Source organism: Falco rusticolus, chromosome Z (assembly GCF_015220075.1).
Source record: "Falco rusticolus isolate bFalRus1 chromosome Z, bFalRus1.pri, whole genome shotgun sequence".
In the NCBI taxonomy this organism is placed as follows: Eukaryota; Metazoa; Chordata; class Aves; order Falconiformes; family Falconidae; genus Falco; species Falco rusticolus.
The window spans coordinates 23,952,530-23,975,813 of record NC_051210.1 but is presented as its reverse complement, the minus strand read 5'-3'; the positions used below and the strand labels follow the sequence as shown (position 1 = coordinate 23,975,813).

The following is a 23,284-nucleotide window of genomic DNA, read 5'->3' as shown; positions in this document are numbered from 1 at the left end:
AAATTATATTACACATGCTAGGAAAACAGCCTTTTAAGTTAATCAGAGGTAGATAATGAAATATACTGTATTTGCCATGCACAGCCCCAAGGTCTCCTCCTGGGATTACTAAAAATGGCATCAAATGTCGCATCTGACCCAGCCACTCAGCAGTCTTGAAAGCAAAGTACTCGACTACCATTGTCCAGCAGCTATCATTTTCCAGATCCAGGTCTGGCATTTAGGTTATCTCAATAGCTATTGTTTAGCAGACAACAAAAAGAATCACCTTTAACTTCACCAGATATTCCTGAAAAAACCTCAGAAGTCATGTAAAGAACAGGTGCTAACAAAGAGAAAAGGAGCCCTCCTCTTACAATAATAAGAAATAGACACCACAGCTACCCTTAGAGCTTGCATATTTATTGAACAAATCCTACTAAAATAGCTAAAATACATTGGGTACTTGTAGTGCATTATTAAAGATCACATCATTACAAAAGCCTGCATTTTCAGCAGTACACAACTGCAACTATACATAAATGCCACAACTGCTGAATATTACTTCTTGCTTTATATACAGCACAGTAGACATATCTAATCTATCGGAAAATAAAATGTACAAGAAGAGGGATACAGAAGGTGGGAAAAGGAAAGAAATCTAGGAACTGCGGTGCATGCATTTGTATTTAACAGTCAGAAGCTAAAACAGTTCAGAACAAGGCCTGCCCTGTAAAAGGAAGAGCTAAAAGACAGAATTATATAAAAAATTAAGGTGGGCTTTCAGACTGTGTCTAACACAACAACACTCCATGAGCAGATGATACTGTTTAATTTTGTGTTTTGTGTTGTTTTGTATTGATAGTAGTCTGGGAGCAAGAACAAAAATGTAAAGTCCACATGTTGACAGTACTGTGGAAATGTACTCTTTCCCCTTTAGAACTTCTCCTCCCAGAAATTTGCTGTGTTTTTTTTATTATATCCCCTATTTTATGGTTTTGAAGAAGACATTAAATTTGTCCCTTCTTTAAAAAAGGCTATTTAAAAAAAAGGCAAAAAGCAAAAGAGATTTTGAGAGGTTGGTGGAAAATTATTGCTCATCTTTCTCCATTAGGTGGATAGGAGTCAGAAAGGAGATTTTACGTAAATTACAGTTTTGTGATTGCTCCCACTATAACTGCATGTTTGTGAGTGGACCCTGATAGGGAATCAGTTCCTCACTTGTACACTATAAGTAGTTACTCACCTACCACACTGAATAAGAAAGCCACACTGAAGACACAAGTAAACAAGTCAGTCCAGTCTAAAGAACAACATTCAGAAAAACAAAGTACCAACACCTTCTCAGAACATGGAAAGAAAAAAATAACTCCATCAGAGCTACCTTGCCAAGGAGCATATTTAAAGTCCAAAATAGCACCATTCATCAGTGTCTCAAATCCCGTGGCAGCATCACAATCACTTACCACAAGGAAACCATGAGTTTCATACTACTTCTATACATCAAAAGAGTACATGGATAAAATATAGAGATATACAGACAATCAATGAAAATAAACCACTAGGCTTGCTACATCTAAATGAAAAAAAGGGGGACTCTCAGCCTCTGCAAGAAGCAGTTTGGGATGGTGGTAATGGAGAGAGCAGTTTACCGGTTGTGTGTGTGTGAGCAGTGGAGTTTGAGTAGTGGAATAAGACATTGCTGTGGTAGAACCAGGCCTGAGGGCCCACCTGTAATGTTTGTAAACATGGATTCACAGTGTGAAATTCTGAGAGCTTTCATTTGAGTCTGAATGCTAAAAAATATTTTTATGGTACACGTTTATCCACTGTTATTCTCTAAAGCAAGGCTCAGAGTCCCATAGTTTCTTCTTACACTTGATGATTTACACAGAAACAATTCCCGATACATGACACCATGACCTCATCAAACCCATACACCATATGTAATACAAATGGAAAAATTATGACTAAAAAGAGTAGAGGTAATCGATTTTGGTGAAATGGAGTCCATCGCCATTTACTGGAACCAGGCATGCCCCTTCTGCCTCACTTTTCTTCTTGCGATTTACTTCCTTCGAGATGGGGAGACTTCCCTGCAGAAAGGAAAAACGGTGTTAGCTGTGTATTAGCTGTGCTTTGGAGAAGTCTGTTCGGTGGGGTCCTCCCTGCTGTTATCCTATGTTTTCCACAGTGCCCTAGCTGAATTCAGAAGTAAACACCTACTAAACTTGTCTGGATCCACTATAAACACTAATGCCACAGAGAGCAAAGGATTGTTCAAAAACCAGGCAGCATCTGAGGAAGAGTCTTTGCTTGGGGATGAATGAGCGTCCCCCAGCAGACAAAACGCAAAATAAACAATCCTCCACAGCTGAAATGGGGAATCCAGATGCTTGTTGCAGCTGGAGAGATCCCAGTCATCCCAGAAAAGTTACAGGGGAAGAAGCCATGGAGTCACAACCCTTCCTGCAGTTTGCCACCAGCCGTACATCCTTACCCTATTCCTCAAAATTACTTTTCTCACTCCTGCCAAACCAAGCCATTTCTGTGCCCTTCATAATAGCTGGGACAGCTCAGGTGTAAAACTGTACCTGCACATGCTGTGTGTGCAGTAGTTCTGGCACACAAATTGGGCTGAAAAGGGGCAATTACCTGCTTTGCACACGTGAAGCGCAGAAGGCAAGCACAGTGTCCCAGTGTCATGAATGCAAAACTTGTGTCCACAAATTGACAGACAGCACCAAATGCCTCTGAAATGTAACTCAGTACCAACTCGGGTAACCAAAAAACAAATGTTAATTGTATTATCTAGCAATAATTAATTTGTTTGCTTGCTTTTTTTAAACCCCAAGCTTACTTGGCCTCCAACATAAAAAGTGTATCTTGGCTATGAAAGATCGTCTTATTATTAAGAGACCCTTTTACAGCTTAGACTGCTCACCGTTTAAACACCTTACAGCTTAAGCAGCTAGCATACACTAATAAGTGACTTTCTTATAGTACTTCATTGAAATGAGTACTCTGAAGACATTGTAGTGTGTTACCTGTCCCTGAACAAGTAAGGAGGTGGTGTGCCGTACCAGCCAGCTGCCTTAGACAGATTTTTTCACTGGCTGAAGTCTATGCCTATGCAGCAAAGTGTCCAAATACATGTTTCAGTTTAAGTCTCAGAAGGAAGCCTAAAGGCTGAGCACTAGCTTAAAGTACTTTATTCATGACATCTCACTGAGGGATCTTAAAGAATGTTTAGCTAGTAATAAATGTAAATCCTGGAAAAAATCTGTAGTTTCTCTGTTTAAGAAGTGTTTTATTGTTTTTATTGCTTAGGACGTGTTTGTTGTACAAGCAGAATGCTTTTAGCTTATTTAAGAAATTGAAGCTATCTTCTCCAAGTTGATTTTTTTCTGATGTGAGAGTTGTGAATTTCTGAATTAAACACATAGCAGTTGCACAACTGAAAGTGCAATTTTCAGCAGTTTTCCTTTCCTGGCTCCTCAAAGCCCTAATTTCCACTGGAATGTCCATATTTGCTATATTTACTTGTGCTGGGAAGGAAGCCACCCCATGGCTCTCCCACTGTCTTTATCATAGTTTACAGGATAAATTCTGCTTTCAGGTAGATTAATTCCCCTGGGGCTCTGCACTGCACACAGCCAGGAGCAGTTTTCAGGCTGGACAGGGTAAAATTCTTTCCTAGGGGCAAATGGTGCCATCTCCCTTTGGGGCATCAAAACAATGGAGAAACTGAGCACACTTCAGCCAGTACATGTGCAGAAGGGCTCTGCAAGCCAGGGGAAGAAACATACCTTGCCTTTGCTAGAGCCAAACTGGGGGTTTTGCAAAAGACAATTTCAGACTGACAAAATAACTTTTAAATTTCAGTGACTGCACAAACCTGCTTCCTCAGAGGACTCTAGAAAATTCCATCTTTGTGATAGTGTTTTTGCTTTTTAGTTGAGTAGATTTGCTACTTGTGTATCATTACAGGATATGAGAAGAAAACTAGAAACTCACACATGCTAACAGGCACACCACACAGACCAAAGGTCTGGGCAAATTTCCAAAAGCATTGTGTTGGGTAGTTCCTTTTCAGCTGTGAAAACAATCTCAGCCCTGAAATTCTGCCATACAATCATAAGATAAAAAGTCCCATATGACCCTTCTAGGTCTGGAAATAAATTGTCTTTAAGAAATGTATCCTTTTATATTTGTTGGTTGCATGAAAACAAAAAAGCACTTTTCTTTGAAATATCTTTCAAAAAATATATTAATTTTAATTTGTTCTTTCAGTAGTTCAAGCTGTTTAACATTGAGTACATAAAACTGTTGAGCTGAAGGACAGAGCACTTTCTGCAGTCTTCCTCAGCAATTTACCCTGATTAATTTTATAGGATAGATGAAAAACATTAGATTCCAAAGACACCCAGTTTCTGTTAAGGGTGGTACTCTGCTAGAAGGTGGATTGTGTGCAGCTAACAGTCAAGGTGCTTTTAAAGATCAATTGTGATATAAAATTTGGAGCTAGTTCTAAAACCTGGTCCTTTTAAGCATACACTAAATATATTTTGAAGAACTACATAAAGGCTACAAAAAATGCATTCTATTTAAAAAGCAGGAATGCAATCACTTCCGAGGAAAAAAACTATAATAATTTTTGACTAGCTGAGAAACAATTGTCCCTTTTGATAAACTTTTTTAAAGTTACATACAGCATAAAACCATGGCTATTCATAAATCCGATATAATGCAGCATTGTTACTACACTGCACGTAGCTCACAGCTTCATTCCTGTGTTTCAGGAGCAACTTTGTTTAATGATGAATGACAACTTACTAAAAGCTGCTAACAAAATTTGTAATAAAAATCATCTAGTTAACACACAGCTGATTCATAAAATTTGCCAATTCATTTAATATAAGTATGACCATATATATATATCTATATATCTCACATTCATCATAATCTGGCGTTGCTATCAGCCTACTCAGCTGAACTTTTGAAATACTTTGAATGTTAAGAATGGCAGTACTGCCATATATGTTAATTTAAAGACTGGCATGCTGGCACAGGAGTCTGCAAATAGCAGACTGCAAATAGCCCAGCCATAAATTTTAGAGGTTACTTTATAAAGAAATAGTGTGGAAAATACAGTGTTATCTAGATAGAATAGCAGAGTTTTGTTAACAGGGAGCTGGAGTCTAGATAAGAATTGAAACAATCAAAACAGTTTTCCATGTGCTCTCTACTTACCTATTTTTTTTTTTTTTTGCCAGATTTTGAGTCAGTAATGAAAGGGGATATGAAAATAAAACATGTACATTCTGTGGTTCTGAGTAACTGTTGTATTTTCCTACTCAAATTTCATATTGTTTCACATTTATGAAACCAGCAATGGTAACAGAATAAAATCTCACAAATCTTGTCTGACAAGCCACATCTGCATTTATGTTGGGGTACTGCTTGTCAAACTCAGATAAAAACTGCCATGCTTTGTATGCCTGTTACTCAAGCCAAGTAAAGCACAAACAAAAAACACAAAAGAAAAAGAAAAGCAACACCACCACCTTCCTCCTCCTGCATAATCATTGACTTCTTCATCTGCATTGCTAAGAGACAATTGCCAAAATCATGCATTCAAAACTCAGATGCTAAGCCTGTAAAATCAGGAGACAGGCTTAAGAAACAGAGCTCTTGAAAATTAGTATGTTTTCCTTCCAGTATGTAGCCAGCAAGAGTCCCTGTTTTCTGCAAGCCTGAAGGGTAAAAACATAATTTTAAAATGAAAGCTGAAATCTTCAGTTAACTGCCTGGGTCAAGGAGCCAAGGCTTTAAGAAAAACAGAATACCATGAGACTCGTGATGAAATCATGAGAGCTGGCTACTCTCTTGAAGCAGTCATAAAATAAAACCCATTGAACTTTCAATTTTTTTTTTTTCCCAGAAAACTCTCATCTTATTAAACTGTTTATTAGATGAAACAAATTACATGAGTAACTTTACCTTTGGAAATCCCCCATCTTCTTGGCTGGTTGGAAAAATCTTCTGGCTTACCCAAATGGTTAACCTTGGTTGATAAACCTGTAGTAACATAAATATATACAATTTCTTACTAACAAAGAGAGATTCATTGAATGCAATCAAGTGGTGTTCATGTGACAGACTACATTGCTAAACCCAAGAGTCTAACGTCAGTTGAGCTTGGCCCAGCGACCTAGCTGCCTTTTTTGCTCAGTACATATTTTTGACTACACACGACAACAAGATCTGTCCCTTGAGTATTTCAACTATATTGTTTATGGCATTTTATTATTATGCATTCAACAAGCTTTTTAAAAACAGCATAGCATGGATTTTTTTTGCAATGTCTGTAAGAAATCCTGTATAAGAGGATATCCATATTAATAAACTTACTGAAGATACTGTGAGACCACACATCCACTCTCTTCTGCCACAAGGCACGGGCAAAAGGCAATTTAATGAAGTTTATTGCCTTTATTGATGACTGCAGAGACAAGGGCAACACACCTTTGATAATCCTTTCACAATGAACTGTGAACTAGAATTTATTACTATCTAAGATCATTGACACAGCTTTAATTTTATGTTAGCACCCTGTATTTTAGACATTAAAGGAATTCCAACACATTATAAAGACATACCATAAAATAGCTGGCAGCAGGGTTTAACGGTTAAGGTGCTGGCCTATGACTGTGACAGGAAAATATTCCTATGGAAAATGCATCAGATCCAAAGCCAGCCACTGACTACAGCGGGAGGCTAGAGTGAATAAATGCCAGGCTAATGTATCTCGGTTACAGCGAATCTGAGCTGGAAACCTCCTGTGCTTCAGTTCCTCAACTTTGGGATGAAGATAAGAGCATTTCTTCGTCTCGCTCTCATTAAACACTGAAGTGGTGAGGTACAAGCTGCACACAACAGTGAAGATCTTATTTTCCTGCTGGGTCTGCCTCCTGGGCCTCTGGGGTTTTGTGAATTGAACTCTTTCCGCACAATGCCTGAATGTCAGATTGTCAATGTTTTGAGTTGAGTTTGTTTGCACTTTGGGAACCAAAACTTGCCCTGTCACTTAAACTCCTGGTGGGCAAGCTTTACGTACCTGCTTACTATGGTATTTATATTGAAACCTGAGGAAGGTTTTCATTTCTGTGGAGTTGCATGTTGGCTATTAGTCGTCACAACCAGACTAGATGTAGCTTGGAGAAATTACCAGAAGTTTCCTTGAATTATCTTTCCAAGAGAAAATTCTGAACTCTACTATAAAGTAGGAAACAGAGGAGGGAAATTTAAAACACAGAGCCTAAGGCAGTGCCTGCTCTGACACATTCTCCCATGATTTTCCGCAGTACAAACCACAGTGCTTTCTACTGTTTAAAGAATCAGATTTTATTTCATATTTTAGATTACTGTATATATGATCTCAGACAATCCAGTTGAGCTCTCTGGGTATGGCCAACATAGAATAACTAATGCACAGCGCAGGGTACTCTGTGAGTTCATCAGTTAATGTTCACATTAATAATTTCAGACACTGGAATGAAAGACACAAAATAACCCCTGAGCTCTCCTGTTGGTATTTATAATCACTGATTACCCATCCTGCAACTATGACTTGATTTTGCTGTGTAGTCATATTTTCTGTATGAAAACTCATGGTGGCAAACAGTGATAGCAGTTCAGCTCTACCACAGGACATGCATGTTCAAACCAGAAAAGTATACAAAAATGTGTATTTTCAGTTTTCCTATAGGAGGATGGAATAAACGTCAGAGTACAGTATTATTAATCATGATGAATATGAGTTTCTCTATTTTCCATGGAGTGTAAGATGTGTTCAGGTTAGCCTATAAGCCTTGTCATCTCTATTAATATTTTAACAGGAATAAAATAAGCACCTGCAGTTAAATGACAAAGAAAGGATCCTCAAATTCATAAGAACTTAAAGGGACTGCAGTTTGAGGGTAGGAGGGGTGGGAGGCAGGCATAAAAAGAGGTAAATTGTAAGATATACTCAACTATGCTCCAGAGTTTAAAACAAAAAAAAGCAAAATAAAAATCCACTAAAACCTACACTACCACCACCAAAAAACCCTACACACACAGAGAGCTACCTTCCACAGTAATTTTCTATGGGAAAAAACCTAATAATCCTGTTTTCTTAATATCTCTTCAAAAACAACTACTGTGGCCAATATTGGTAGATAACCACATGGACTAATCTACAGACAGTAACTGTTCTGCTGTAACTGTACCAAACTCCTGAATGGGCAGCCAAAGGACTTCAAGAATCTGCCTTGTGAGCAATGCTAAAAGGCTGGAGAATCATGGTTTGGATCCTGGATAAGTGGAGGAAGATTCAGGAATGGGAAAAATGATGCTGGTGTAGAAGAGTCTACTAAGGACTTACTACAATCCACCAGGAGGAAAAAGAAAAAAGAAAAAAAAAAGATGTCTGCTGTGCTATATGTTTTATAAAATACAGAAACTACTTAGATATTCAAATATAGTGATAACTAGGGTGTTAGAAAAACAGCAAGAACTTTTCATCAATTACAGCAGCTCAAAACAACTGGCATTAATGTTGCAAGATGAGCTATAGAGAGAGAAAAAGTGCAAAGCAATGCTCCATTACAGAGTACGATGTAAGGCTTACAACATTCCAGCTGTTAGCATGAAGAAAACATTTCTAGATAACTGCTTCCATTGATACACACTGTATTTTCATTTCTTAGTATTTCCTGTGTGACTATTATGCGAGTACAGGCTTGGCTTAAATAACCAATGTATGGGATTCAGAACAGAAATACTGAACTTTAGGATGGACTGATAACTAAAGTTACTGTGAGTCTATACAATGCATATAAATCATATGCTGACTCAAATTAATAGCCTTAGTATTTGATAAACCTTAGGAAAAAAATCAAGCCAGAAAACTTCATCCATAAATTATCAGTGGATTACCCCTAAACATCTGACTAACAGCATTACTACCCTTGGAAGTCTGCCTTCCTGGCAGAACATGTGATACACAAAACCATTCACTCTCACTTTGAGAAGTCAGGGGGAAAGAAACCTAGTGATCTGGGAAGTGCTCTCTGAGACAGTGTTCTACAACAACAAGCAATTCTGCCCGCCAAGTCAAGCCCTGCTTGAAATAGGAAATGATGATCTATGAAGAATATTTTCTCAATCCTTCAGCCTCCATCCTCTTGAAAAGATAAACATAATAAAAACTAAGATTAAAAATCAGGAAAAGCAAAAATGTTTTATTTACCAGCCCTTACAACATTCAGACTCCAGAACTACTTACTGCTACTTTTTTTTTTTTTTTTCTCAAAACCAGAGGGATTTCTAGAGTAGATTTTTCTTTTCTCCTCTGCCCAACAAACTGAGAAACTTTTTCGGTATTGCAAAAGATCTGTTTAACCAGCATTTCAAAATCTAATGCCTATTCTTCCATTGTAAGCCATGCCCTCTTTAAGGAACAGTAGGTGAGCACAAATATTTGTCCAGCTTTAAAACTGATAGCTGGACTAAATCTACTGTGTAAGTCACATTAAAATGCTAAAATTAATTTCATGCTACCCACTCTTCATTCCTACTCACTAAGAGCATCTTTCAAACATTCAGATGTATCCATCAAAAGGAAAAAAAAAAACCCAAACAGATTTAAGGCATGCTAAACTTAGCGAAATGAGCACACTCCTGTTAAGCATTCCCAAGGTTTTTACAGTTAAGAAACAAGCAAGAAAGGCCACAGGGTTTTTTTGGTTGGTTGGTGGATTGGTATGGTTTTTTTCTTTTGTTTTTTCTTCATGGGGACCACAAATCAATTCCTGTTCATCAAATCTCATTTGAGACTTACAGGAGTTGAATTTGACTGCAGTCTGGATTTCCAAACCACCAGCTTAAAGAAGAAGACCAAGTGCTCTGACTACATCATCAAGCACCTTTTCAGAAGTTTCAGATAATTTCTGTATCATATAAACCAGTTCTGTTGAGGGGGAGGAATGAAAAAGAAAGAAAAAAAAAAAAAGAAGAAGAAGAAATTATGACAAATACTCCAGAAATTCCTAATTCCACATAAAAGATGGTCTTCTCTCATAATTCTAAACTAGCCTACCTAAGAGAGGAAAAGGAAAAAGTAGAAGGGAAAGCTTTACCACACAGATTAACAGTCTAATAGCAGACACAAGATGGCCATGTGCTGAGGAAATGAGTAAAATGGTAGAGGTGTGTGTTGAAGAGAAGGAAAGGATGGGGCATGCTCTTCCCTGACTCAGCATGAAAACTGCGCTTGTGCAGCTGTGAGGACTGAGGGCCCTGTGGGCCAGGACTGGGAGAGGACATCTACCTACCATGCCTCCTCAGGAGACGGGCTGTACAGCTGGAAAGGAACGCCACTCCTTATTTCTGTACCTATATTGCTTTAGTTCGGGGATTTTTCACCATCATTGCTCTGTGTTGCAATGACATCAATCAATAGTATCGGGGTCATAGAGGAAAAGTTGTAGATGGTTTCCTTTGTGGCTGGTCTCAGCATCACCGAAACTGTCTAGCAGATTGTCTTTCTAAATTGAGTCCCAAAGCACTTTCTTTTGCAATAAAAATTATAACATAGTTGCATGCTAAGTTGAAACAGTTATAACTTTGCAGGTTTTTTTGAAGTTTCTTAGTTACCAGCTGGTTGGAGCTGTAGTGACCTTTCCCAGAACATTCTACCATGCGCTTCTCAATCGCCCAAATGCCTCCCACTGCAGTAAAAAGTTCTCTTTGTAACCAACAGCCTACCATCACAATCCAGATGCACAAACAGAACATCTTACCGCACCACTGATTGAACACCACATAAATAATTCTGTTAAAAAAACTAATTAATTTTAAAAAACACTGGAAGGATAGCTGGTGCTAGGATCAATGTATTTACTTAAGTGCAAGTGGTGAACTAATGCTCCCATCTGCAGTAGTTTATTTTTAACACTGTAAGAAGACCATTACAAAGGCATATAATATTCATGTCCACCATGTTCCAAACCTAGCACACAGGGTTTAATACATACAGCAACTGTCAGGTGAATGGTCGCTGCTTCTCAAGAGTTTAGCTGGGTCACAGTCTGCTATCCATCACCTTTGTCCTCTGAATCTTCTGGAGAGGGCAATGACAGGGCTACATCAACAGTGCTCATGGCTACTCCTTATTTCAAAGAGTCAGTGAAGTTTTGATGAACCTTTGCTGTATTCAAGAAGTTGTACTTGTGATCAAATGGGATGCTGCTGTTGCGATAGGCTGGCTCTGAAACTGGCTCAGTGAAGAATTTTCCCTATTGAAACATCAGAAAACCCAACTTGCCCAAGTTAAAATGCAACTTAATTACCTTTGCTTAATTCTTTAAAAATACTGTCAATGTGGTTCAGCAGGTGTGAGGCCTGCCAGTTTTGTGAACTTGATCATCACAAGTCTGAGCCTCTGGTTGAGGTACAGCTGGTAACCCCAATAACCTAACTCCACATTTTCAGTATACTGTCAGGGCAGACGGCTTCTGTATCATCAGTGCTGTGAATATTCAAAAATCGGGGGGGGGGGGGGGGGGGGGGGGGGGAATAATTTTCAATCCTTTAACTTGGTTAATGCCACACAGCAGATAAAGATAGATAAACGGTTTGAGAGAACTGTTGAAGAACTGTATGATCATTCTCCTCCTGGCTGGGATTGCTCCAGGTGGCCTACCTTTTTGGTGAGACTTGATCTGCCATTACAGTAATAATGAATACATGGCAGTATCTCAGCAGGACATGGCAGGACAACTGCACACCTGAACTTGCCTTTGACTTCTCTGCACCAGCATCATTTGCTGGCTCTGCCTTTTCATGGGGAAGATATTACTGCTGCTTTTTATTCCTCCCCATCTGATGACTCAAACTCACAGCCACATAGAGATGAAAAAGACTAAATGAGACAAGTATGCTTTTCCTTGCATCCCCCTCTTCATGCTGCACATGAATTAGCAACTTTATTCATTAGAATTTTTTCGCAGTTCTTGTTCATCACTTCTTCAATTTCTGTCAATTTCACAGAATAGGATGTCATCTGCTCCTTCCCTACACAACATAAGTAAGTGACCTTGGAAGCAGTTTTTCTAGATTTTAAGTACAAATTGTCTCCTATAAACCCATATTAATTCATTGTTTCTTTCATTGTTCTCAAAACATCTAGTTTCCAGGCTGCACTGAAGTGTCCGCCCCTCTGTAGTCTCCTACCTTGGCTCATCTGTATCAGCTTCTTCAAAGAATTTGCTCCTATCCTCACCCACACTATACAAGTTGCATCTTTTACATATGTACTTAGAGCATCCCATGACACATATAAGAAAATTAACTGAGTGACTGTGCAAAATTTGCTAAAACATGCTTTTAAGACTAATGGGTTCTACTGCTGCAGAGCCTTTTGCTGCAGGAAAGGATGCTGGTAGCTAACCACTTAGAGCGGGCACATTGTTCCAAGTCTCTTACATGACTACTGGCCTCCAAAACTGAGTGAGTATGGTGTTGAGGAGGGGGAAAACACAAGCTAATCTAGCTTGAGTATATAGTCACCACACTCTGGCCAAATTCTTTAGCTGATAAGAACACTCAACAGAAACTTGAGCTGTTTTCTGACATACGTGATTGAATGAGGTTAGTTATAGAAAACACTTCCTTTTTCCCTGGAGAGGAATCCTCCCCACACCTACCTAAGTGTAACGCAACTTTTAGACAGATCAGTTTGCACTTTTCTGCACTAGTAAGGATGAATCCAGCTTGTGTGCTACAAGTGCTCTCATGCTGCTTTTTTACTTCATTAATATGCAAAAAACATTGCAAAGCATTGTTAATATTTACCACACATATGAAGAGTAAGAGAAAAAGAAATCAAGTGGTACATTGTGAATGCTGTCATAAATGCTCACCCAACTTCTGACTGAATTCATTATTTTAACAAAGACACTCATTACCAGAGTATCACACTACTTGAAAGGAAAATAAATGCAATTATTCCAGAACAATAATAAACAAATGTATATTATATGGAAAGCTCCATTAACCCATATAATGGCTGCAAACTACTTTATTCCACCAGTAAATTTCTGTGCATGAACTCTGAAACTAAAACATTACAGAAATTGAAATAACCAAACGATGCCTCCAGAAAACCAAACTCAGAACCCAGTGCAACCCAGCACCTTTTCCGCTTCATTTCGTTTGCCTCTGCAGTACAATGGTAGCTTTTGTTGTTTTACTTAACATGCACACACAGAAAAACAACAGTTACAAGCCTGAAAATTAAAATAGTATTTGAGTTTTCAGTCAATTACAAAGGAGTTTGTAATTTGCTCTTCAGTGCAATAAGGTAATGAAAAGTTTAATTAATAACTATTTGTATCTACACCTAATGGTAACTGCAGAGCAAGATGCAGAACCAAGCCTCTTGTTACAAAGTCAGGTGAACGTACAGCATGGCAGCAAAATTCAGTACCAAAAAGGCCCCACAGTTAATTTCTTCAGTAGTTTCATACCCAATAGCGACAAATTACTGGATCAACAGACGTGGAAGAAAAGCAGCATGCTCACAGACTGACCGAAAAGTCCATTTAGCCCAGTCTCGCCCTCCATTGAGTTTTGCTCTTAAGGGAAAGACCAACAAGAACAGTGGTCAGTAGGCAGACCCTGAAGAGAGAATAGCGACAGCCCAAAACAGTGCTTCTCCTGTGTGCTCTCCCAGTTCTCTCCTTCCAATTTTGGGATATACAAAATGTTTACACCAAGCTGACTCTGCAAAAGTGTTTCATTTTTAAAGTTCATACAGTTTTTCTAAATGAATGGCCTGAATACTGTAACTTACAGAAGACTTAACACACTGCTTCGGACTAAAACGGTTTTGTTTGTTAAGTTTTGTTTACATTTCTCACACATACCAGAAAGATGACCAGAAATCCAACAACCGATGTTCTCCAAGTGGTGGCAAGCTCACTGCCTCTGCCGACTGCTTTCCTGCAGAGCCCAAACACAAAAGCCTTTCCTCTCATGAGATGCCAACCTCTTGCCCAACCAGCATATTTCAGACAAGTATTAAAAGCCCCAGTGGTACACTTGGAAATGGGAGACAAATCCACATTGTACAGCCAGTACTTACCTCATTAGAAGAGATGCAATGGCCACAGCTGATGATAGTATAACAGGTGCTTGAAAGCATTATGGTACATTTACCTGCAGTCACCATATTACCAGCATCTAGTATCATTTAATGTAGCTTAACTGCTACTCCAAATACAAAACCACAAACTATCATGTAAGTTCTGTCGGCTCAAAGCAATAAAAATCCATCGGTTCTGGGACTTATCTGATGAGGAGTCACACAGGAAAAGAACTTTCCCTGCCAAGTATTGTTTCTAGGTTTTGTTCATGTTACCTTATACAATTACTTAGCTGAGAAAGTAAGGGTAAGGACATTTACCAATGTTTCCACAGGATTTTCTTCTGCCAGCAGGAATAGAATTGTTTAAACTCATATTCTTTCATGATGGAGATTTATCACAGATATAGTCATGTTCAAACAAAGAAGGAAGATAAAGAAGGATGATTTGTTCCCTTCTCTAACTTAAATCTTTTTGAGTAGCTCTATGATGCCAATGCATGTCTTCTAAACATGAGTGCTGTAAGAATTCAGGAGTTCTTTCTGATAATATACATATTAAGCCAAGGCTTATACCACCTCCACTGAGAACACACAAATTTACTTTAACTTTTTTCAACTTACTCCCACACAGGTATGCTACTCTAGTAGACAATAAGGTTAGTATTAACAAAATTAATCCAGAAACATTTCTTCCTGCAGGATGAGAAAACACTACCTGTTCTGAGGGTGGTGTAAGTTTTTTTGTTTGGTTTTTTTTTTTAATGCAGTATTTACAGAAAGAAACATCAGGGATCCTCCCAGGAACATCTACATAGGGATTCATTCAGTAGTGCTACTGTGAATTTGCCACACCAGCAGTCTAAATTGAATTTCATGTAGCACTCAATGATTCATAGTATTATTCTACACTAAACATTTGAAAAGAACATTTTTGCACCTTTCCAGATTGCACTGTCGACCAATATGGCTTCATGAGGTGAAAAGATATTTGAAATAAAAACAAAATACAAATATTTAAAAATATTTTTATTAAAATATCCTGTCCCAGACAATGATAACTACTGGGTTATGTTTATGAAGTTGTTTGAGGGCTATTTAATGTAGTCCCTCTGCCCTCTCTTTAGCCATACACACAAGGATCAGAACTCAGGTGTGGGGCAGCAGTATTCCCATGTGAAAAAAAGAAGAGATTGTTGGGGAAGCCTTTGGATCCCAAGACTTAAAAATCAATAAATCAATGTCATGACTGTAGTATTACAAGGTGTATATTAATTCTTATTGCTGACTTTCCAAGACACCACCATTTGTTAAAAAACATTCAGTGAAGATTTGTCCTGGACAAAGTATTACATAAACTTCCGATCTCATGTGTCCACACAGTTCTGTTCAGATAAAGTATGCTGGTGCATAGTCACAAAAATTTAGCATTCAAAGCATGCATGTTTGTGTCTGGGTAGAAACACATACATACAGAGCTTTTCTCTTTTACTGTGTATAAGAACTGTACCACAGAAATATCCACAGCATCTACATCTTGGGACAAAAATCACTTTTTCTGGAACCCCACTTCAAATTTCTCTAGTCATAATCAAGTAAAGGTGTTTTTTTGTGCAGTTGAACTGCTGACTTGACAGAAGTATGGCAAAAAGTGAGTTTGTATTTCTCTATCTTCTAAGCTGGAAAGGTTTTAATTCTCCTAAAGTTTTCAGGAATCAAGTGGCTTTGAGCAAACTGCACCCAATATATTCTTCATGCACAACACATAAGCATAATAAACAAGCACAATATGCACATTCAGGCGGCCAAAACTGCTTAGCTTTCATCCCTCTCAATTACTTGTCTTGACCAAATTCTGCCCATGGCTACACATGAACAGAAGAGGATCTGATATAGTCCTGCAGCTCCTATGCCATTCTGAACTGCATAAAGGAGAGCCCAGTTCCAGTACCAGACTTGGAAATAATCAACAAAGTATGAGTTTTCTCATGCCAGATCAGGAACTGCATTTGTCCACTGTCTGTCTAGTATTAGGCTGGATATAATGTCTCATCCTAATATCTAATTCTTCTTATTCCTCAGAGCACATAAAAGGTTCAAAATTATGCCTGCCTCTGCCAGAACAATCCCAGGCTCCGTTCTCCACAGATAATCCTGAAGTTATGAACAATTGTTCCAACTAAGGTGAAGTAATTTTATAGGCACAGGAAATTTCAGAACGTGTAAAGATATCTGCATATAACTCACTGGAAAAAGGCTATACTGTACAACACGTAGCCGAGAGATTTCACACCACTAGTGCTTAAGAAAGCCATCTAATTGTGGTAAATCAGAATTAAATGAATGAGCTGCTTTAGAATATCTTTTTTTTATTTTCAAGTATGTGAAAACTAAAGGCTGCCCAGGCAGATGGTGGAATTACCATCCCTGGAGGTGTTTATAAAATGCATAGATATGGTGCTTAGGGACATGGTTTGGTGATGGACTTGGCAGTCCTGGGTTAAGGTTGGCCTTGATCTCAAAGTTCTTTTCCAACCTAAATGATTCTATGATTCTACAAAAGCTTCAATACGAGTAGGAGAAAAGGACACCCCTGAGTGCTTCAGAAGCAAACAAATGCACCACTTTGTCCAGTGTCTAAAATGCCTGCTTGATTTTTCTTTAAAAACATTTACCATTAGAAAAAGCCTTTCCTGGTTTTGCTAGAAGTCTCTTCTGAGGTCACAGGAAACTGGTATTAAGACTTCCTTGCCCTCACTCTTCTGACAAGATCCTTTATTCCAATGACGGAATTACAGAGGCCAAGCATATTTTTTTCTTAACTAGCACTAAAATCTAAATTTGTATTTTATGACATGCAGCACTTCCCATGGAGGTGATGTGCAGAAATTCTAGGAATTGCAATAAAAAGAGCAATTAAAATCACTTCAGGATTTTATACACTGCACATAAATACAAAAGGTTCTTTCTTCCTTTAGGTGGTCACTTAAAGAAATACAATACACAAGGACAGATCCTCAAATGGCAGGTGTTCTTGTGTAAGATGGCTCAAAATGTCCATGAGTTAAAATTATAATAATAGAAAGTACATTTTTCTGCCTTTCAATTTCTCTTTAAATTATTGATGATGTTATTAAACAGCTCCAAGAAAGATTAATTAGCCAGGTATGAGGAAATCCTAATTCAAACACTAGGAAAAGGAGAAGCAGCATTGAAAACTAACCTTCTACGTTATTTGCTTTTACTTGTAAGCAATTTTAAGAACAGTTTTATGGCATAAGAACACGAACAAACTAACAAGGTAAGACAGTGAAGTTAAACCAGGAATTAATTTGTTCTCACTCAGCAAGTTTATTCTGTTCACTCTGAATTTTACTGTAAGCTTAACTAAATAATTAATGAACTTTCAGTTTAGCAAAGGAATAAGCAGGCTGTTTTCCCCTGTTTTCTAAGGTTTAGTTCAGCCTGGTGAAATGTAACAGCTAAACTTTCACTGACTGGTGACAGCAGGATAGAGCCTTTGCATATGCTGTTAGATTAAAAACAATGTAAGCACTTTTACAATCACATATTTCAGTGTAGAAAGTGTTGCTCTGTAAAGAATTCTTCCTGCAAATTAGAATGGCTAAGGAAACACTTGCAATAAATACAATATGCCAAAGCCAAGTGTGTCCACTACTGCAAGGAAAGTATGTCAGTGGTCTGACTTAAAATTACATTCATTGTTACTGTGCCAAAAATGAAAGAAAAGGAAAGAAAAGGTGGTGGTAGGGGATAAGACTGCCAAGTATCACATTTTAAGCAACCTTGCAAGCTGGGGCAAAACCTAGTCTTTCCTACACTGAAATTCTGATCAACAGTCATGAAAAAGTAGAATTAGGCCTTTTCATAACAAATAAAAGAACTTGTCAAAAACAGCCAAATGAGATTTTTTTATGTTACACTGCAGAACTAACAATAGGACTAGACAGGTGGGTAACTACATTTTATTTTTTTTTCTGCATTTCAAAAGTCCTAAGTTGTATTTTATATTCTGGCCTGGAGACTGGCTTTACAAAACTGATTTCATTGACTACTACTGGAACCTTGCTAGATTTATAGAACCATCTGCTGGTAAAAATCAGTGGCTCTTTTATGCCTAACTAAACTTAAAATAATCTTTTGTTCCATAGATAGGCATATATTGCACATAACAGCCTGCATTCCATCTAAAAATGTGGGCTGATTGTCACCTTGGTGTTGGTAGGAAAACAGTTGCCTTATCCAATATTCCACAGTTGTGTGAACAAAATGTATTTTAACATGATTTCCATTCACAGTTTAAGTGAATCATTTCCCTTTTAATTCCCCACCCCCAACTATTCATTTATACACAGATGAGCAAAGCACTTTGATGAAAGTAGGTTCCAGAATAGACTAAAACTCCAGAATTTGCAAGTTTATTTTTGCAGATAAAACAACAAGCCAAAAAAAAAAAAAGCCTTTATAACATTACATATTTGCTTATTTGAAACATCCTTTGATCATCCCTCCTCCCCCACATCAAAACAACCCCACAGAACCAGAGAAGGATACTTCATGCAATTATTTTAAACCAATCTTAATATGTCCCCGAGAACCTCACATTTTGGAGAATATTCTCTACTAATGTACACTCCATGCAATGCTACTTCAGACAAGCCACTGCCCCATACAAATTAACCAGTTTTTGACCACGGTATCATCACGTAGCCCCCAAAACACGTTTATGTCTGTACATGTATTCAGACATCCTTCAGTGATAACTGCATGGTCAATCAAGAACGCTATATGACTACACAGCACCTACACCAATTCTGCCTACTTATATACTTTTTTCTGTAAAAAAAAAAATTTCTTTGTTCTGCTGATTCTCAGACAATCCTTTTTAGAGAATGTCATATTTAGAGAATATTTAGACGTATACCATTTCACCCTTAAAATTAGGTGTTTGTCAGCAGTAATATCTCAGAATATAACAAATTTGCTTTAATCAGTAAAAATATAAATACAACTTGCACTGAAGGAAACAGGTTACTGTGGAACATTGTTCAACAAATACAGTCCAGCTAAGTGCCTCTAGGTTCAGTTAGGCTGAGGCCTAGCCATTTTTTCTGGAACAGATCTGTATCACAAAGAAAGGCTAACCTTCCAAAAAAAATTACCAAGTAAGAAAATCCAGTTTGCATCTTCCATAGTTCCCTGACAGACTAACATTAAATCTGCTTCACTTACTAAAAGCAATGACCTATTTCTTCTTTTTGGGAGGAAGGTGGCAGGGCTGAAGTTATTGGATATTGTTTTCTCTGCAAGTATTCCCACATGTGTTATGATGTATATTTTTCATAGTAACCTAAACACTTCTTGTTTCAATTAAATAAGCCTTACTGCACAAAGAGGGATTTCAGATTTTTATTCAAAAAATGCAAGAAAATCAAAGATCCAACATACGGAGGTTTTCAGAGTACATCAGTCATCATATGGCAATTCCCCACAGCCTCAAAAAGTATGTCTTATAAAGGTTGTATTTATAAATAAGTACTGGGTATGGGGAAAGAAGGTTTGTATTTATACAAAAAATTATTGATTCTTTGCTAAAGCAACCAATTCTTACCATTTTTAGATTCTGTTAAGTCTTGGGATTGCAGTTTCTCTCAAGTAGCACAAGGAGAACAATCTGAAAACAATTTAAAAAAATTAAAAATGAAAAAAAAAAGTAATTCCAACTGTCACAATATTTAATAGGGTTTTTTTTGCCAGCATAGCAGTGGCCATGTTATACATAACAGAGACATGTATAAGCTTCAGTGGCTAAGATTAAAGTCACGCAAATTATTCTAACCACATGTATGCTTATATATCATGCATGTCTGTACTTTAGTGGTCTGTAGGCTTAAATATAGGACAAAGGAATCCCTGGTACCAGGAACTGCAGAACCCCACACTATTCTTAGCACTTGGTACATCTGTGAAACTCGAGTACTATACCTAAGGGTTAACACACCTAAAAATCAGTTAAGACGATAAAAACCCCTATGCTTACTGTAAAGGTGGTCCATTGTTCCCAGGCATACTGCAAAGTGTGGGTTTTTTGCAATCAAGAAACAAGTAAAACAGTGTCAGGTTTTCACGATGTAATGGCCCAGAGAGTAGGTATTTTTGGAAATGGCACTGCATTACATAACCTCCAGCTTTTTCTCCCTCTCTATTCCACTACCCCCCCCCATTTTAAATAGGGAGAGATAAAAAAAGAGAGTAGGTCCTACCTCATTTAAACGGTACCTTAAATTACCACTCTCTTAACTGACTGAAACTGTAGCATACCTGCTTTATCAGTTTTCATATAGTGACCAAAATTAAAGTTCTCTTCTATCGATTATCTATTTCTTACCTATAGTGTATATGTATGAAATGTAATTAGGCATGAGTCATATGTTTACACACAGACACACACATACACGTTGGATTTAAAACTGCAAACTCGTATATCTATAAATGTACACAGAAACGTTTGGAAAAAAAGCACAACAGTAAATGTTCACCAAAATACGGTTGCTTTGGGGGTTTTTTTCTCTCAGAAGAACCACCCAAAATTTAACTGCTGCACATGCAAAAATGCAGAAGGCTGTTGCAGGAATGACTGCTTTCTAAAAATAAACGCCGGCAGCCTGAGAGGAATCCAGTGTCAGGGCGGAGAAGAGGGAGATTCGTTTTATAAGGGAGAAGAAAAGAGATGAAAACCCAATCCGAGAGCCTTGCATGCACGCTAAAAAAGCTAAATGCATTAGGTTAAAAAATGCATTTTGGTGTTTGTGGAGTGCAAAAGCAAGAAAAAGGAAACAGTTTTAGAAAACCATTTCTCATCTCCCTTTGCATGTGTGCAGAAAAAGCCCCAACCTAGAAATCCACCCTTAAAACATAAAGACAAAGAGTTAAATACATATACTGCACGTTTTCTCATCTTTAAGAAAGCCTGTTTGGAAATGTGCACCGAGAGGGGGAAAGGCAAGCTGCAGCAAAGTCCACCTAAGGACAAAGGGAAATTAAAAGAAACAAATTGAGAGAGAGAGAGAGAGAGAGAGAGAGAGAGACTGAGAGAGAGAGAGAGAGAGAGGATTAATTAAAAAAAATAAAATTCTGTTGGATTGGAATTGCATATACTTACAGACAAAAGCCCCCGCTCCCTGTTCCCTTTCTGTCCCTTCTACATGATCTGAAACACAAATGTGGATTTTAAAAGGGCAGCATGCTACAGAAGGGAATTTATAGTTGGGGGAGTGGAGAGAGGGTAGGGGGTGTGGGGAAGAATGACTGCACCTCTTCCAAAGTGCAGCCTTGGAGAAAAAAGAAAAAGGGGTGGGGGTGGCTGGGGGAAAGTCTCTCTCAGGCTGGATTTTGGTTGCCAGTACTGGTTATATTGAACAATGAGCTAATTCTGATGGTAGCTGGCTGCCCGCCAGCTCTCCCCCCTCCCCTCCCGTCCCCTCCTTACACATACACACTCCCCCTGCCTTGCCCGCCCGCTCCCGCCCGCCTCCCCCCGCCCGCTGCTGCAGCGCCAGACTGCTTAGTCTGCAATAATCCGCAGCCCCACGTCCCCCCGCTGTCTGGGAGCCAGGGCAGCGGCCGCTCCGCCGCCGGCCGCGCTCCGCCGGGGGCGGGGGGCAGCGCCGGGCCCCCCCGGCCGCCCGCGGCGCTGAGGGGAGCGGCGGGGCGGGCGGCAGCCGTGTGCCGCTCGCGCGCGGCCGTTGGAGTCCCCGCGCCGGGCCGCCCCTCGCGCGCGGGGCCCGGCACCCCCCGGCAGCAGCAGCGGCGCGGGCCGGGGCGGCGTCCAGGCGCGGAGCGGGGCCAAGGCGCTGCGCAGCGGCGGCGCCCGGCCAGCGGCGCGGAGCGGCGCGGAGGGGAGGGGGAGGGAGCGGGAGCAGCCACATACTGTAATAATAACCCTGCAGCGGCAGCAAAGGGCATCTGAGGAGAAGGGGAGGGAGACGGAGGCAGCCGCTTCGCCTCGCCTGCGGCTGTGCCTGTGCCCGCGCCCGTGCCCGCGCCCGTGCCCGTCTGGGAGGGAAGAAAATGGTGGGCGGGGAAGGAGGGGGCGCCGCGCCGTGACACGGGCGGGCGGGGGCCGCCGCGGGGAGCGGGCCCGGCCCCGGCGGCGAGGGCGGGCGCGGAGGGGGCCGGCGTCTCGCTCGCTGCCCCGGTGACCCGCTGGCTGCGGGAGCGCCGCCGTGCCGGCCGGTCCTGCGGCTCCGCCGGGTGCCGAGGGGGCGCGGGGCCGCCCGCGGCCGGGGCGCGGTGAGGGAGCGGCGGGCGCGGCCGGGCCCCGCGGCGGGGCTGGCTCCGGCGGGGGCGTCAGGCGGTGACACCGCGCGAGCGGAGCACGGGCTCGTCCCGCAGTGCAGGCGCACACCGGCACGGCAAGGATGGGCGCCCCGCCGGCCGCGTACCGGCAGGACGGGCAGAGGCACAGCCCGGCGGCGTCCCGCCAGCGCCGTGAGCCGGGCCGGGCGCAGCCTGCCAGGGAGGAGCCCGCGGGCCCCGCAGGAGCGATGTAAGTTCGCACGTTACCAGGAGCGGGCCCCGTTCGGAGCGCCGGGCGCAGGACGAGGGGCCCAGACCGCAGCGCAGCGTCGCGACACGGCCGGCTGCTGCAAAGGCACCGGAGGAAGCTGAGCGGTGTAGGCTCAGCGCATTGATGAAGAGTGCCTGCACAGTACCTCTCCCTAAAACGCTATACGGGGATATATATGGCCAAAAAGCTGAGAAACAAGTGGTAAGGAGCTGATGCCCTGTTACCCTGCAGCCTGGCTGGGTGCCTCCCTCAAGGTTAAAGTATCTGAGGCAAGGGTGATTAAAATGGTGTGAAATCATACATGCTGCAGCGTAACAGAAGACTCAGCCGACTCTTATTAGGTTAGGTCTTGAGCAACTAACCTTGTTTTTCAAATCCACTTTCATTTGACTCCCCATGAAACTGCATTTTTCTGTGCTTCACATAGCATTGCCATTTGTTGAGTGGAATCAGCTTGCTATCACGTCTCTGCACCTTCCTGAATAGTTACTACATCTCTGGGAATGCTTTGCCAGCCTGTCAGC

The 23,284-nt window shown here is 40.4% G+C and overlaps 1 long non-coding RNA gene across 3 annotated transcripts; it reads right to left on the bottom strand.

The window, feature by feature from the left end:
• Positions 1–381: 381 nt before the first annotated feature.
• On the bottom strand, positions 382–22,245 carry LOC119141644. 3 transcript variants are annotated; one of them, XR_005102002.1, is made up of 5 exons: positions 22,122–22,245; positions 21,354–21,401; positions 19,803–19,865; positions 5,983–6,060; positions 382–2,075 (listed from the first exon to the last, which is right to left on the bottom strand). It is a non-coding gene; the product is annotated as an uncharacterized LOC119141644 (long non-coding RNA). The 3 variants fall into 3 exon arrangements; XR_005102003.1 differs by lacking the exon at positions 22,122–22,245 and adding an exon at positions 21,506–21,651; XR_005102001.1 differs by lacking the exon at positions 22,122–22,245 and having other exon boundaries at positions 21,354–21,649.
• Between the last annotated feature and the right edge of the window lie 1,039 nt (positions 22,246–23,284).